A 14,936-nucleotide genomic window follows, 5' to 3' on the forward strand; every position below is an offset into this window, starting at 1 on the left:
TAAAAAGAGATGCCTACAGCATCCGGTGTTCCCAGGCGGTCTCCCATCCAAGTACTGACCGGACTCGACGTTGCTTAACTTCCGAGATCGAACGAGATCGGGTGTATTCAACGTGATATGGCCGTAGGCGAAAGATACAGTTTTGGTAGGCTACTTATAGAAAAAAAATGAATGATTGACAGGAAAAAAATAAAAATAAAAAGAGATGCCTACAGCATCCGGTGTTCCCAGGCGGTTGAACAGTAAAGTCCCTATAAGCAACCAATGGTTGAGCGACGTTGAGCAAGTTGAGTACTCAACCCGCCAATCATTGAGCGACGTTGAGTAGCCCCACTTGCTCAACAGACCAATCGGGCCGCGCGACCCCCGCATGTCAGAGTTCAAACCGGGGTCAGATCCAAGATGGCGGCCACCGGCTCTCCGCGGTCGAAGCGAGGCACCTTTTCTGCCGTCATTTACGTCAGGTGAGGCCAATCCTCTTCGAATTCGTCTCATTTTGTGGGGAATCTGCTGGCGCACAAAGCTATCTAGTTTTGGTTTTTACGCCGTGTGTATATTTTGCGAAAATCGACATGGTTTTTCGTCAAAACCCCATTGTTTAAGTATGGTAAATTTGGTATGGTGCCGTGTATTTCACCTGAATTCATACTGCTGTCACTTGGCTCAGGTAAGTCCTATCTTCTTCGTTCTTGACTCTTTTTGAAGGTCATTTGGTGGTGCATTAAGCTAGCTAGGTGTTGATTTTTCCCTGTCGAGGGATCATATAAAAATCGGCATCTGCGTTCGTCAAATTTGCCATTGTTTAAGTATGGGGATATCTTGGCATGGACCTGTCAATTCATCCTGCTGTCATTTTCCTCAGGTAAGTCCCATCTCCCCCATTCTTGGCTCTTTTTTAAGGTCATGTAGTGGTGCACAAAGGTATCTAGTTTGGGGTTTTCCTGTGTTGATAGATTTTCTGAAAATTGACAACTTCTATTGTCAAATATGCCATTGTTTAAGTATGGGGATTTCATGGCATTTTCCTGTCAATTCATCCTGCTGTCATTTTCCTCAGGTAAGTCCCATCTCCCCCATTCTTGGCTCTTTTTTAAGGTCATTTAGTGGTGCACAAAGCTATCTAGTTTTGGGATTGCCTGTCTTGATAGATTGTCTGAAAAATGTCAGCTTCTATTGTCAAAAATACCATTGTTAAGAGATGCTGATTTTGCATGTTCTTGTGTATAGACAACATAGATCCACTTACCATTGAATCTGAGCTAATTTTTCACTCATTTTGCTATCTGGGGCATCTTTTTAGCTTTGGAACAATGTTATTGACCTTTTGCGGTAATAATACTTGTGTATTTGGGGGCATAGCTACTAGTAGTTCCCTACTAGCTAGTAGCTACATATGCTTGTGTCCATAACCGGTTCTGTTGCAAATGTGAAACGTATTTAAGTCAATGGTAGATCCGCTTCTGTTTTAGGCTTTACTTTAGATGATCTATCTTAATTTAGATAACATACCACTAGGATAGGACAAAGCAAGGTTTTTGCATAGCAACAGAATGAAGAAACTGAACTACTTTACATATAATTGATATGTGTTTATGTTTTACTACACCAGGTGAAGGTCGAACATGGATAGGAGATGGAGAGTTTCCTTCTCTCACCTGTCATTTTGTCAAGGCTGAACCCGGTTGGAGGTAAGATAACTTTTAGATCATTTGACTCAGTTTTGATGACAGTTTGTACTGTTTTATGTATGGACAAACTTAGCACCTCCACCAGTAAGGCATCAGTGTTTTCTACAAGCCGCATGAGACTAGACTGATAGGTTTAATCCGCTCACACCAATTAGTTCTCTTTTCTATCATAAGACTGGTCGGTTCTTTAAGTTTAACGTGCTCGAAGTGTGTCTCTCCTCAAACATAGAACCTCTGACTTGACGTCCCATCCTACTGTTTTATCTTCTGCAGGAACTGGACTCAAAGAAACAAGTGAAAGCTGACTCTACTGTTTACAAGTTGCAGCAGGATCCTGACTATGCAAGGGATACTGTATTGTTGGCAGCTACAGTTCATGTTACATTATATGATGCTGAGATTGAAGTGACATTTGTACATGCTTTATTTGTACATGTTTGTACAAGTGTGTATAGTGTGTTGCTTGTACTTACAGCATTTACCTTCTTGTCTTAGGCTAGATAACCTTTGATGATGTCTTGTGATGTGTGTGTTACACTGACACCTGATGTCAGAGTTTCATACAATAAGAAGACATTTTAATTGGAGATGAAGAATGCTTCCTTAGAATTTTACAGAAATTTTAAAGTTGGAAATGTTTTTGTTTCTTCTATGACTACTATGCTTTGTGAAATTCATTCTTCCACTGTCTTGAAATGTACTTTATCATTAATCTTGGTCTGATTTCTTCTTCAGAAATGAGAAAGTGACCTTGATGAACCAGAGGTGCCAGAATACATACAACTTATTACCTGAGGAGACATCACACCAGATGGGAGCCAGGACTCTGTTAACAGGTACTGTCCAAGCAGAGGTTTGATGAGAAAGTTGTGATCTTTTTCTTACTTGCCCCATTTACTTAAATCTGGTCAATTCTATTCCATCCAACCTCTACTTGGCTATCAGAAAACATGATCAGAAGAAGCTCACAATCTCTCCATCCAACTAATATGATTGGCTGTTAGAAAACAACACAAGTCTTGATGAAAATAAGGTCACACTCTTCCCATCAAACTTCTGCTTGGCTGTTTCTAATCTACACTTTTGTATTGCATTGACATTGAAAAAACTGAGTGTTTTTGAAGCTGTTTTTATGTAACGGAAAGTGTTTTACTATCACTGAATGAATGACAAAGAAAATGGAACCTGAACAGAGAAGAAGGGTTCTTAGTTCTGTCCAAGGGGGGCTACCTGAAGTAGCTGGCATACCAAGTGCCCCAGAACCTGAATTCTCTTCATCTTGTTCAGCTCCTTTTGACTATATGAATACTGATAGCAATTTGATAAGTATTGATAGAAATCCCAGTGTATTTGTCAGCTTGTACACATTGTGACAAATATTGCTTGTTTTTATTAGTCCATGACGATTTGAAAGCAGATGTGGCGTCTCCCTCAACTTCTTGGATCATTGGCCACATTTTCAGGACTGGAATAATCGATAATACAGGATCTCAGGCCTCAAATATCAAGAGATGCACGATTATATTAATCCCTTCGATCCTGATCCTTCGATCTCTTTTTACTCTCTTTTACTCTCGATCCCAGGTTGAGCTGTAGGGACTTTGGGGGGCCATCCGCCGTTCCCAGGCGGTCTCCCATCCAAGTACTGACCGGACTCGACGTTGCTTAACTTCCGAGATCGAACGAGATCGGGTGTATTCAACGTGATATGGCCGTAGGCGAAAGATACAGTTTTGGTAGGCTACTTATAGAAAAAAAATGAATGATTGACAGGAAAAAAATAAAAATAAAAAGAGATGCCTACAGCATCCGGTGTTCCCAGGCGGTCTCCCATCCAAGTACTGACCGGACTCGACGTTGCTTAACTTCCGAGATCGAACGAGATCGGGTGTATTCAACGTGATATGGCCGTAGGCGAAAGATACAGTTTTGGTAGGCTTAGGAAAGATACAGTTTTGGTAGGCTACTTATAGAAAAAAAATGAATGATTGACAGGAAAAAAATAAAAATAAAAAGAGATGCCTACAGCATCCGGTGTTCCCAGGCGGTCTCCCATCCAAGTACTGACCGGACTCGACGTTGCTTAACTTCCGAGATCGAACGAGATCGGGTGTATTCAACGTGATATGGCCGTAGGCGAAAGATACAGTTTTGGTAGGCTACTTATAGAAAAAAAATGAATGATTGACAGGAAAAAAATAAAAATAAAAAGAGATGCCTACAGCATCCGGTGTTCCCAGGCGGTCTCCCATCCAAGTACTGACCGGACTCGACGTTGCTTAACTTCCGAGATCGAACGAGATCGGGTGTATTCAACGTGATATGGCCGTAGGCGAAAGATACAGTTTTGGTAGGCTACTTATAGAAAAAAAATGAATGATTGACAGGAAAAAAATAAAAATAAAAAGAGATGCCTACAGCATCCGGTGTTCCCAGGCGGTCTCCCATCCAAGTACTGACCGGACTCGACGTTGCTTAACTTCCGAGATCGAACGAGATCGGGTGTATTCAACGTGATATGGCCGTAGGCGAAAGATACAGTTTTGGTAGGCTACTTATAGAAAAAAAATGAATGATTGACAGGAAAAAAATAAAAATAAAAAGAGATGCCTACAGCATCCGGTGTTCCCAGGCGGTCTCCCATCCAAGTACTGACCGGACTCGACGTTGCTTAACTTCCGAGATCGAACGAGATCGGGTGTATTCAACGTGATATGGCCGTAGGCGAAAGATACAGTTTTGGTAGGCTACTTATAGAAAAAAAATGAATGATTGACAGGAAAAAAATAAAAATAAAAAGAGATGCCTACAGCATCCGGTGTTCCCAGGCGGTCTCCCATCCAAGTACTGACCGGACTCGACGTTGCTTAACTTCCGAGATCGAACGAGATCGGGTGTATTCAACGTGATATGGCCGTAGGCGAAAGATACAGTTTTGGTAGGCTACTTATAGAAAAAAAATGAATGATTGACAGGAAAAAAATAAAAATAAAAAGAGATGCCTACAGCATCCGGTGTTCCCAGGCGGTCTCCCATCCAAGTACTGACCGGACTCGACGTTGCTTAACTTCCGAGATCGAACGAGATCGGGTGTATTCAACGTGATATGGCCGTAGGCGAAAGATACAGTTTTGGTAGGCTACTTATAGAAAAAAAATGAATGATTGACAGGAAAAAAATAAAAATAAAAAGAGATGCCTACAGCATCCGGTGTTCCCAGGCGGTCTCCCATCCAAGTACTGACCGGACTCGACGTTGCTTAACTTCCGAGATCGAACGAGATCGGGTGTATTCAACGTGATATGGCCGTAGGCGAAAGATACAGTTTTGGTAGGCTACTTATAGAAAAAAAATGAATGATTGACAGGAAAAAAATAAAAATAAAAAGAGATGCCTACAGCATCCGGTGTTCCCAGGCGGTCTCCCATCCAAGTACTGACCGGACTCGACGTTGCTTAACTTCCGAGATCGAACGAGATCGGGTGTATTCAACGTGATATGGCCGTAGGCGAAAGATACAGTTTTGGTAGGCTACTTATAGAAAAAAAATGAATGATTGACAGGAAAAAAATAAAAATAAAAAGAGATGCCTACAGCATCCGGTGTTCCCAGGCGGTTGAACAGTAAAGTCCCTATAAGCAACCAATGGTTGAGCGACGTTGAGCAAGTTGAGTACTCAACCCGCCAATCATTGAGCGACGTTGAGTAGCCCCACTTGCTCAACAGACCAATCGGGCCGCGCGACCCCCGCATGTCAGAGTTCAAACCGGGGTCAGATCCAAGATGGCGGCCACCGGCTCTCCGCGGTCGAAGCGAGGCACCTTTTCTGCCGTCATTTACGTCAGGTGAGGCCAATCCTCTTCGAATTCGTCTCATTTTGTGGGGAATCTGCTGGCGCACAAAGCTATCTAGTTTTGGTTTTTACGCCGTGTGTATATTTTGCGAAAATCGACATGGTTTTTCGTCAAAACCCCATTGTTTAAGTATGGTAAATTTGGTATGGTGCCGTGTATTTCACCTGAATTCATACTGCTGTCACTTGGCTCAGGTAAGTCCTATCTTCTTCGTTCTTGACTCTTTTTGAAGGTCATTTGGTGGTGCATTAAGCTAGCTAGGTGTTGATTTTTCCCTGTCGAGGGATCATATAAAAATCGGCATCTGCGTTCGTCAAATTTGCCATTGTTTAAGTATGGGGATATCTTGGCATGGACCTGTCAATTCATCCTGCTGTCATTTTCCTCAGGTAAGTCCCATCTCCCCCATTCTTGGCTCTTTTTTAAGGTCATGTAGTGGTGCACAAAGGTATCTAGTTTGGGGTTTTCCTGTGTTGATAGATTTTCTGAAAATTGACAACTTCTATTGTCAAATATGCCATTGTTTAAGTATGGGGATTTCATGGCATTTTCCTGTCAATTCATCCTGCTGTCATTTTCCTCAGGTAAGTCCCATCTCCCCCATTCTTGGCTCTTTTTTAAGGTCATTTAGTGGTGCACAAAGCTATCTAGTTTTGGGATTGCCTGTCTTGATAGATTGTCTGAAAAATGTCAGCTTCTATTGTCAAAAATACCATTGTTAAGAGATGCTGATTTTGCATGTTCTTGTGTATAGACAACATAGATCCACTTACCATTGAATCTGAGCTAATTTTTCACTCATTTTGCTATCTGGGGCATCTTTTTAGCTTTGGAACAATGTTATTGACCTTTTGCGGTAATAATACTTGTGTATTTGGGGGCATAGCTACTAGTAGTTCCCTACTAGCTAGTAGCTACATATGCTTGTGTCCATAACCGGTTCTGTTGCAAATGTGAAACGTATTTAAGTCAATGGTAGATCCGCTTCTGTTTTAGGCTTTACTTTAGATGATCTATCTTAATTTAGATAACATACCACTAGGATAGGACAAAGCAAGGTTTTTGCATAGCAACAGAATGAAGAAACTGAACTACTTTACATATAATTGATATGTGTTTATGTTTTACTACACCAGGTGAAGGTCGAACATGGATAGGAGATGGAGAGTTTCCTTCTCTCACCTGTCATTTTGTCAAGGCTGAACCCGGTTGGAGGTAAGATAACTTTTAGATCATTTGACTCAGTTTTGATGACAGTTTGTACTGTTTTATGTATGGACAAACTTAGCACCTCCACCAGTAAGGCATCAGTGTTTTCTACAAGCCGCATGAGACTAGACTGATAGGTTTAATCCGCTCACACCAATTAGTTCTCTTTTCTATCATAAGACTGGTCGGTTCTTTAAGTTTAACGTGCTCGAAGTGTGTCTCTCCTCAAACATAGAACCTCTGACTTGACGTCCCATCCTACTGTTTTATCTTCTGCAGGAACTGGACTCAAAGAAACAAGTGAAAGCTGACTCTACTGTTTACAAGTTGCAGCAGGATCCTGACTATGCAAGGGATACTGTATTGTTGGCAGCTACAGTTCATGTTACATTATATGATGCTGAGATTGAAGTGACATTTGTACATGCTTTATTTGTACATGTTTGTACAAGTGTGTATAGTGTGTTGCTTGTACTTACAGCATTTACCTTCTTGTCTTAGGCTAGATAACCTTTGATGATGTCTTGTGATGTGTGTGTTACACTGACACCTGATGTCAGAGTTTCATACAATAAGAAGACATTTTAATTGGAGATGAAGAATGCTTCCTTAGAATTTTACAGAAATTTTAAAGTTGGAAATGTTTTTGTTTCTTCTATGACTACTATGCTTTGTGAAATTCATTCTTCCACTGTCTTGAAATGTACTTTATCATTAATCTTGGTCTGATTTCTTCTTCAGAAATGAGAAAGTGACCTTGATGAACCAGAGGTGCCAGAATACATACAACTTATTACCTGAGGAGACATCACACCAGATGGGAGCCAGGACTCTGTTAACAGGTACTGTCCAAGCAGAGGTTTGATGAGAAAGTTGTGATCTTTTTCTTACTTGCCCCATTTACTTAAATCTGGTCAATTCTATTCCATCCAACCTCTACTTGGCTATCAGAAAACATGATCAGAAGAAGCTCACAATCTCTCCATCCAACTAATATGATTGGCTGTTAGAAAACAACACAAGTCTTGATGAAAATAAGGTCACACTCTTCCCATCAAACTTCTGCTTGGCTGTTTCTAATCTACACTTTTGTATTGCATTGACATTGAAAAAACTGAGTGTTTTTGAAGCTGTTTTTATGTAACGGAAAGTGTTTTACTATCACTGAATGAATGACAAAGAAAATGGAACCTGAACAGAGAAGAAGGGTTCTTAGTTCTGTCCAAGGGGGGCTACCTGAAGTAGCTGGCATACCAAGTGCCCCAGAACCTGAATTCTCTTCATCTTGTTCAGCTCCTTTTGACTATATGAATACTGATAGCAATTTGATAAGTATTGATAGAAATCCCAGTGTATTTGTCAGCTTGTACACATTGTGACAAATATTGCTTGTTTTTATTAGTCCATGACGATTTGAAAGCAGATGTGGCGTCTCCCTCAACTTCTTGGATCATTGGCCACATTTTCAGGACTGGAATAATCGATAATACAGGATCTCAGGCCTCAAATATCAAGAGATGCACGATTATATTAATCCCTTCGATCCTGATCCTTCGATCTCTTTTTACTCTCTTTTACTCTCGATCCCAGGTTGAGCTGTAGGGACTTTGGGGGGCCATCCGCCGTTCCCAGGCGGTCTCCCATCCAAGTACTGACCGGACTCGACGTTGCTTAACTTCCGAGATCGAACGAGATCGGGTGTATTCAACGTGATATGGCCGTAGGCGAAAGATACAGTTTTGGTAGGCTACTTATAGAAAAAAAATGAATGATTGACAGGAAAAAAATAAAAATAAAAAGAGATGCCTACAGCATCCGGTGTTCCCAGGCGGTCTCCCATCCAAGTACTGACCGGACTCGACGTTGCTTAACTTCCGAGATCGAACGAGATCGGGTGTATTCAACGTGATATGGCCGTAGGCGAAAGATACAGTTTTGGTAGGCTACTTATAGAAAAAAAATGAATGATTGACAGGAAAAAAATAAAAATAAAAAGAGATGCCTACAGCATCCGGTGTTCCCAGGCGGTCTCCCATCCAAGTACTGACCGGACTCGACGTTGCTTAACTTCCGAGATCGAACGAGATCGGGTGTATTCAACGTGATATGGCCGTAGGCGAAAGATACAGTTTTGGTAGGCTACTTATAGAAAAAAAATGAATGATTGACAGGAAAAAAATAAAAATAAAAAGAGATGCCTACAGCATCCGGTGTTCCCAGGCGGTCTCCCATCCAAGTACTGACCGGACTCGACGTTGCTTAACTTCCGAGATCGAACGAGATCGGGTGTATTCAACGTGATATGGCCGTAGGCGAAAGATACAGTTTTGGTAGGCTACTTATAGAAAAAAAATGAATGATTGACAGGAAAAAAATAAAAATAAAAAGAGATGCCTACAGCATCCGGTGTTCCCAGGCGGTCTCCCATCCAAGTACTGACCGGACTCGACGTTGCTTAACTTCCGAGATCGAACGAGATCGGGTGTATTCAACGTGATATGGCCGTAGGCGAAAGATACAGTTTTGGTAGGCTACTTATAGAAAAAAAATGAATGATTGACAGGAAAAAAATAAAAATAAAAAGAGATGCCTACAGCATCCGGTGTTCCCAGGCGGTCTCCCATCCAAGTACTGACCGGACTCGACGTTGCTTAACTTCCGAGATCGAACGAGATCGGGTGTATTCAACGTGATATGGCCGTAGGCGAAAGATACAGTTTTGGTAGGCTACTTATAGAAAAAAAATGAATGATTGACAGGAAAAAAATAAAAATAAAAAGAGATGCCTACAGCATCCGGTGTTCCCAGGCGGTCTCCCATCCAAGTACTGACCGGACTCGACGTTGCTTAACTTCCGAGATCGAACGAGATCGGGTGTATTCAACGTGATATGGCCGTAGGCGAAAGATACAGTTTTGGTAGGCTACTTATAGAAAAAAAATGAATGATTGACAGGAAAAAAATAAAAATAAAAAGAGATGCCTACAGCATCCGGTGTTCCCAGGCGGTCTCCCATCCAAGTACTGACCGGACTCGACGTTGCTTAACTTCCGAGATCGAACGAGATCGGGTGTATTCAACGTGATATGGCCGTAGGCGAAAGATACAGTTTTGGTAGGCTACTTATAGAAAAAAAATGAATGATTGACAGGAAAAAAATAAAAATAACAAGAGTGGTGTTTAAAAAACACACCGGCGACGTGAGGATTATGCAAAATATGTCCTCATTTGCATGATTTATATCGTACTATGTTAACCTTCACGAAACCTTCAAGGGCCACAAGTATAAAGTTTCCGTTAATTAGAAATATGGAACAATAATATTTTCAACTTAATTATGCATACTAAATATCATGGAAATCCGTTGTTCCTTTGTCCATTTATTCTCTTTAGAAATTTTTTCACAATAACGCCCCTGCAGTTTCAGAGCAAGCTGTTAGGGGACCAACACCTACACCAATTCTACATTACATCACAAGCTATCTGCCACCAAAAAAAGCAGGACTATGGCACGTCCAGCTTAATCATTGTTACCCATCAAGGGGTTCTTGGGTTATGCTCACTACAGTAGTCCGGAAACACACACACACATAGACACAAACACACTTACAAACGCTGTCATAAACATAATCTTCTTGGCAAAGGCAAGACAATCATGCATATTATCTTTCTGATACTGTCCCCGCTTCGTACTCAACCATCTAGTACTGCAAACCTACGGAACCTCCTTACCACAGTAAAGGTCAGTAAAGAAAAGGAAACTGAAGTGGTACGGTCACGTGTCACAGTCATCGGGAGTAGCCAGAAGCAATCATGCAAAGAATCGTTCAGTGAGGAAGAATGGGGAGTAGACAACGGAAAAGATGGGAGAAAATCGAGAAGGGTGAAGAAAACTAGTTGCCAGATCTTGTGTGGTGCCACAACGTTCAAATATCTAGACTAAGGGATAAAAGATGAAGGAGATATATATGTATACGCATATACACTTGGTCTTGGTCTAAATGGCCCGGTCGAGGACGAGGCGGCCAAAAACGCGCCTGGCCCGTTTGGAACGACTTGGGACGCGCAGGGACGGCGTCCCAAACGCTTAGCCTCAAGACGCTTTTGTTTTCACATAGGTCAGGTCTTGAAGTTACGTCCACTCAGAACATTTCAGCATACTCCAAGCTCAAATGAAGTATCCACCCTGATGCCACCGAGAGCGACACAGCCACCGCGGGATGCAGTCAACTTGATGGCGTCGATCCCATAGATCTGCCCCCTCGTGGTAAGTTCCTTGAAAAATCACTGTTTCCTTTTACAGAATTGCATCGCTTGCCAAACAGGTAATAGAAAAAGGTAACAAGACTCAACTTTGGCATCAGTTTGTGACAAACTTTAATCGGTTGGTAACATTACTTTGTCATAATCTATCGTGCTGTAACGTTATATACTCATACGGAAATTGATGGCATAGTGAGGCCTGCATGTTTCCATCGGTGACCGCCCTATGTTCCGAAATGACTATGTTCCGAAATCGCTATGTTTCGAAATCCCAATGTTCCGTAATCCCTATGTTCCAGTTCACTCAAATAACAGAACTTGTCCCTAGTATGCTGTTCACACACACACACACACACACACACACGCACACACACACACACACACACACACACACATACACACACACATACATACGCATAAAGGCTACCAAAAACATAACATTCTCGGCAAAGGTAATAATTCATCCCGACTCCCTGCCATTTGAATTCAACAAAAGTCATTACGTATACCTGTGAAATATTGTAGATACAGATCATTAGTTGATACCTGAATACCCATACAAAATATAGCTACATATTCTTTGGTTGGTCACTGGTTTGCAGTTAGAAAAACTTAAACATCTTAACACTTGTTTTTTAAAATCCAACTATGACAATTCATTACTGACGAAAGTGATTTGCTGTTTGTATGTTAGACTATGTTGATTTGATTATATGAATGACATCCTCTGGGGAACCCAGCTAATGGGAGCGTGCTATTGAAAAAAATGGCAAAAAAAAGTTGCTTTCATTATGACATTAATTCGACATTAATTCATATTTATTGCATGTTCATGCCCTTCCGGGCTAAATGCATTACAAGTAATACAATTGAGCATTGTAATAACAGAAAAAAAAATGAAGAAAACTATTCTATGTTCTATCTACCTCTAAAGTTTACACGCTACTTCTCTCTTCTTGAGACATGTGTACACGAATTCACAGAGTTTCTCAATTACCGATTGATTATTCGATGACATCAAGTATATGAACAGTTTGTCATTTGTTAAGTTTGTATATCTCTGGTCTAGTTGTATTGCGTTAACCAAAGAGATGCGTAAATCTTTGTACAGTGAGCATTCTAGAATAAAATGTACTTCATCTTCTATAGAGTTCTTATTACAGAGTGCACATAGCCTATCGCTGGGAGGAGTCCGGCTGTATCTACCAGTTTCAATATGCAGTGGGTGGTCGCTAATTCTTAGCTTAGCCATGGCTCGGCGATGGCTAAAGTTTTTGATGTCAAGATATTTTTCTCTTTCATATGCCCGTTTGAATTTTCTGTATGTTCTTAATTTGTTGCCTTGGTTCTCTTTTTTGCCAGGGGAGTTTAGTTCTGAGTAAAATGTTTGTATAAAAATGTCTTTTAGTCTTTGTTTTAAAGCAGACTGTGCGTATGATGTATTGTGATCCTTGTTAATAAGTAGGTAGGCATAGCCCGACTCCTCAAGAATTTTACTAACATCGGATAACCAGCATGGTACTTTACTTCGATGCAATTCTTGCTGTACTAAATATGCTTCAAACTGAAGGCTACTTGTCGGCACCTCTTTAACCAATCTTTTGTAATATGAATATAATCTAGTGTAAATTGCAATCCATAACGAGAACCTACCCAGTTCTGCTCTTGCGGCGAGGTTGCTAGCATTCTTTCTAACACCCAGGATTGATTTACAAAACTTAAGATGTACTTGCTCGATTGGGGACTTGTCGTTGAGTCCACTTTTGCCCCACGCCTCCGCACCATAAGTTAGTATTGGGACTACGCATGCATCAAATAGTTTACAATAGACAGATATTGACGGGTTACTGTCTCCCAGAGTTGTTTTGATACTAAATAAAGCTCTCAGAGCTTTCTTTTGTAATATTTTTAATGCTGTTGTGAAGTTTCCCCCTGTCGTAAAGACAACCCCTAGATAGCAGTATGAGGAGACGATCTCTATGTTCTTGTTGAGTGAATAAAATTTGAGGTTTGGGGACATATGTCCCTTTTTGTTGAATACAATTATTTTTGTTTTGTTTAGATTGATTGATAATTTCCATTTATTACAGAAAGCACCAAGAGAGTTTATTGCATTTTGTAGTCCATATTGGGTTGTGGACAGTAAGACAATGTCGTCAGCATAGAAAAGGCTTGATACCTTAGATGTGTTTAATAAGGGCGCATCGAAGTTTCCTGTATTCAGTTCATTTGCTAAGTCACTGATGTATAGATTAAAAAGTGAAGGACTGAGGACACAACCTTGCCTTACTCCAACCTCGATTGGAAAACATTCACTTAAACCTGAATTTGTCTTCACGCATGCTACCGATTGGCTATAAAGGCTTTTTATTATATTGAAGAATTTACCAGTGATGAAATCTTTGTGGTCAGAACACAGAGTGTGTTATGCAGAAATATAGAGTCCATTCTAAGTCACCGCACGGGTGTTTGTTGCCATTCTTTAGAATTAATCTGAAACTTTTTTAAGTATTTGTAATCCATATTTCATAGTTTCCAAACAGTTCGAAATATGTTTACAGTTTCTAATTGTTCTCACATTGTCGTGGAATATTCAAAATATTCATGGCACTGAGAATAATATTTTTGATACTTTCTAAAGATTGATTACATCCCCCTGCCTTTATTTCGAATTTTCTTTCTTTTTTTCGAAAGTAGAAATTCACAATCTGCTGTTAATTAGTTAATAGCATCCAAAAATAGACGGTTGAAAGGAGTGCCGATATCCCACGATACCCCGCGGTGCTCTGACGGCGGATCGGGAGTTATGTAAACAAACAGTTAATTTCTGCCTCTGTTAGCAGCACAACAATCCAGAAGAAACATTATCAGTGCCTATTCACTGTCTTATCTCTCGACTTCAATATCAACTAAACCTGGAAATCTTGCAGAGACGACCCAAATGCGACAGAAGTAACAGAAAGCACCGACAGAAGTTGTAAGTGGTAACAGTAGCCTGCCGCGCTGCCCTCCCCATGGCCCCACCAGGACCAAACATACAGGCTTTATTGTTAGCTGAACAGGCTTTATTGTTAGCTGAACAGGCTTTATTGTTAGCTGAACAGTGTAAGATGAAATCCTCTCTGGTGGGATTTGTTTCGGAACTCGTGGGAAGTGTTGTTCCCGTGTTGTTCCGGCAGACGGCACCAGGCTGTTTCTCCCGGGGAAGAGTTGATACACGTTGTCTAAAATATCTATCTTTCAACGTATGTTGATACAGTTTAAGATTTAAATGATAAACTCTAAACATTACTGTAGTATTTGTGTGACGTTATTACTGCGAACTTTCGTATTCATAATCATTTGACAATAGTTTCCACGGAGTTTCCTCCTACCCACAGAATAGACTCTCCCAAGAAGGCAGCAGCATTAGACATATCGCAACATAAATCTACGTCCTTTTTTGGTATACTTTTTTGGTGTTCTTCCAGAATCTTTGTGATTTTGTCGGTAAGAATTCCTCTTTAAGATATTACACTATCTTTCAGTTTACAATTTATTGATACCACGGGGAAGGGGAAAGCGTATTGCTTGCAAAGAGCCTCCCTTGCTTTGACAGCAGCCGAACTTGTTTGATTGATAGATAGCTCCCCTTTGCATCGTGCCGATTACGGCTAATTCCGCGTAACGTTAGATGAAACAGTTTTTGCGTCTTGCTTTCGGCATTTTGACCACTGTTGGTTCCTTGTAACGTTTGCTGGCCCTTTTTGTGCAGCAAACTACGGTTGGATTGTACTTCAAAATCCAGCCCGATGTCCATAGACAGTGTCACGCCACAGTGACTTCCTGCCTGGTCGGCGGTCCACGGCCGATACAAAACACGCTTTGGTAGGATTAGCGGCTCGTTACGGGGGGCAAATGACCCATATCTTTATTTCGAATT

General features: G+C 40.9%; 2 long non-coding RNA genes, 17 other non-coding genes and 2 pseudogenes across 19 annotated transcripts; 2 read left to right on the forward strand and 19 right to left on the reverse strand.

Moving 5' to 3' along the window:
- Positions 1-10: 10 nt before the first annotated feature.
- LOC136437702 (5S ribosomal RNA) lies at positions 11-129 on the reverse strand. Its single transcript, XR_010756273.1, has one exon. It is a non-coding gene; the product is annotated as a 5S ribosomal RNA (ribosomal RNA).
- A 258-nt stretch (positions 130-387) lies between these two features.
- On the forward strand, positions 388-2,897 carry LOC136437634 (uncharacterized). The gene is made up of 3 exons (XR_010756209.1): positions 388-464; positions 1,610-1,688; positions 1,962-2,897. It is a non-coding gene; the product is annotated as an uncharacterized lncRNA (long non-coding RNA).
- Positions 2,898-3,295: 398 nt separating this feature from the next.
- LOC136437703 (5S ribosomal RNA) lies at positions 3,296-3,402 on the reverse strand (annotated as a pseudogene).
- Positions 3,403-3,485: 83 nt separating this feature from the next.
- On the reverse strand, positions 3,486-3,604 carry LOC136437707 (5S ribosomal RNA). The gene has a single exon (XR_010756274.1). It is a non-coding gene; the product is annotated as a 5S ribosomal RNA (ribosomal RNA).
- Positions 3,605-3,707: 103 nt separating this feature from the next.
- LOC136437711 (5S ribosomal RNA) lies at positions 3,708-3,826 on the reverse strand. Its single transcript, XR_010756276.1, has one exon. It is a non-coding gene; the product is annotated as a 5S ribosomal RNA (ribosomal RNA).
- Positions 3,827-3,903: 77 nt separating this feature from the next.
- LOC136437715 (5S ribosomal RNA) lies at positions 3,904-4,022 on the reverse strand. Its single transcript, XR_010756279.1, has one exon. It is a non-coding gene; the product is annotated as a 5S ribosomal RNA (ribosomal RNA).
- A 77-nt stretch (positions 4,023-4,099) lies between these two features.
- LOC136437716 (5S ribosomal RNA) lies at positions 4,100-4,218 on the reverse strand. The gene has a single exon (XR_010756280.1). It is a non-coding gene; the product is annotated as a 5S ribosomal RNA (ribosomal RNA).
- Positions 4,219-4,295: 77 nt separating this feature from the next.
- Positions 4,296-4,414, reverse strand: LOC136437718 (5S ribosomal RNA). The gene has a single exon (XR_010756282.1). It is a non-coding gene; the product is annotated as a 5S ribosomal RNA (ribosomal RNA).
- Positions 4,415-4,491: 77 nt separating this feature from the next.
- LOC136437719 (5S ribosomal RNA) lies at positions 4,492-4,610 on the reverse strand. The gene has a single exon (XR_010756283.1). It is a non-coding gene; the product is annotated as a 5S ribosomal RNA (ribosomal RNA).
- A 77-nt stretch (positions 4,611-4,687) lies between these two features.
- LOC136437720 (5S ribosomal RNA) lies at positions 4,688-4,806 on the reverse strand. The gene has a single exon (XR_010756284.1). It is a non-coding gene; the product is annotated as a 5S ribosomal RNA (ribosomal RNA).
- A 77-nt stretch (positions 4,807-4,883) lies between these two features.
- LOC136437721 (5S ribosomal RNA) lies at positions 4,884-5,002 on the reverse strand. The gene has a single exon (XR_010756285.1). It is a non-coding gene; the product is annotated as a 5S ribosomal RNA (ribosomal RNA).
- Positions 5,003-5,079: 77 nt separating this feature from the next.
- LOC136437722 (5S ribosomal RNA) lies at positions 5,080-5,198 on the reverse strand. The gene has a single exon (XR_010756286.1). It is a non-coding gene; the product is annotated as a 5S ribosomal RNA (ribosomal RNA).
- Positions 5,199-5,456: 258 nt separating this feature from the next.
- LOC136437635 (uncharacterized) lies at positions 5,457-7,966 on the forward strand. Its single transcript, XR_010756210.1, has 3 exons — positions 5,457-5,533; positions 6,679-6,757; positions 7,031-7,966. It is a non-coding gene; the product is annotated as an uncharacterized lncRNA (long non-coding RNA).
- Positions 7,967-8,364: 398 nt separating this feature from the next.
- On the reverse strand, positions 8,365-8,471 carry LOC136437704 (5S ribosomal RNA; annotated as a pseudogene).
- Positions 8,472-8,554: 83 nt separating this feature from the next.
- Positions 8,555-8,673, reverse strand: LOC136437724 (5S ribosomal RNA). Its single transcript, XR_010756287.1, has one exon. It is a non-coding gene; the product is annotated as a 5S ribosomal RNA (ribosomal RNA).
- A 77-nt stretch (positions 8,674-8,750) lies between these two features.
- LOC136437725 (5S ribosomal RNA) lies at positions 8,751-8,869 on the reverse strand. The gene has a single exon (XR_010756288.1). It is a non-coding gene; the product is annotated as a 5S ribosomal RNA (ribosomal RNA).
- Positions 8,870-8,946: 77 nt separating this feature from the next.
- LOC136437726 (5S ribosomal RNA) lies at positions 8,947-9,065 on the reverse strand. The gene has a single exon (XR_010756289.1). It is a non-coding gene; the product is annotated as a 5S ribosomal RNA (ribosomal RNA).
- A 77-nt stretch (positions 9,066-9,142) lies between these two features.
- Positions 9,143-9,261, reverse strand: LOC136437727 (5S ribosomal RNA). Its single transcript, XR_010756290.1, has one exon. It is a non-coding gene; the product is annotated as a 5S ribosomal RNA (ribosomal RNA).
- A 77-nt stretch (positions 9,262-9,338) lies between these two features.
- Positions 9,339-9,457, reverse strand: LOC136437728 (5S ribosomal RNA). The gene has a single exon (XR_010756291.1). It is a non-coding gene; the product is annotated as a 5S ribosomal RNA (ribosomal RNA).
- Positions 9,458-9,534: 77 nt separating this feature from the next.
- On the reverse strand, positions 9,535-9,653 carry LOC136437730 (5S ribosomal RNA). The gene has a single exon (XR_010756293.1). It is a non-coding gene; the product is annotated as a 5S ribosomal RNA (ribosomal RNA).
- A 77-nt stretch (positions 9,654-9,730) lies between these two features.
- LOC136437731 (5S ribosomal RNA) lies at positions 9,731-9,849 on the reverse strand. Its single transcript, XR_010756294.1, has one exon. It is a non-coding gene; the product is annotated as a 5S ribosomal RNA (ribosomal RNA).
- Positions 9,850-14,936: the final 5,087 nt, after the last annotated feature.

The sequence above is a fragment of the Branchiostoma lanceolatum genome, chromosome 6, assembly GCF_035083965.1.
Source record: "Branchiostoma lanceolatum isolate klBraLanc5 chromosome 6, klBraLanc5.hap2, whole genome shotgun sequence".
Classification (NCBI taxonomy): domain Eukaryota; kingdom Metazoa; phylum Chordata; class Leptocardii; order Amphioxiformes; family Branchiostomatidae; genus Branchiostoma; species Branchiostoma lanceolatum.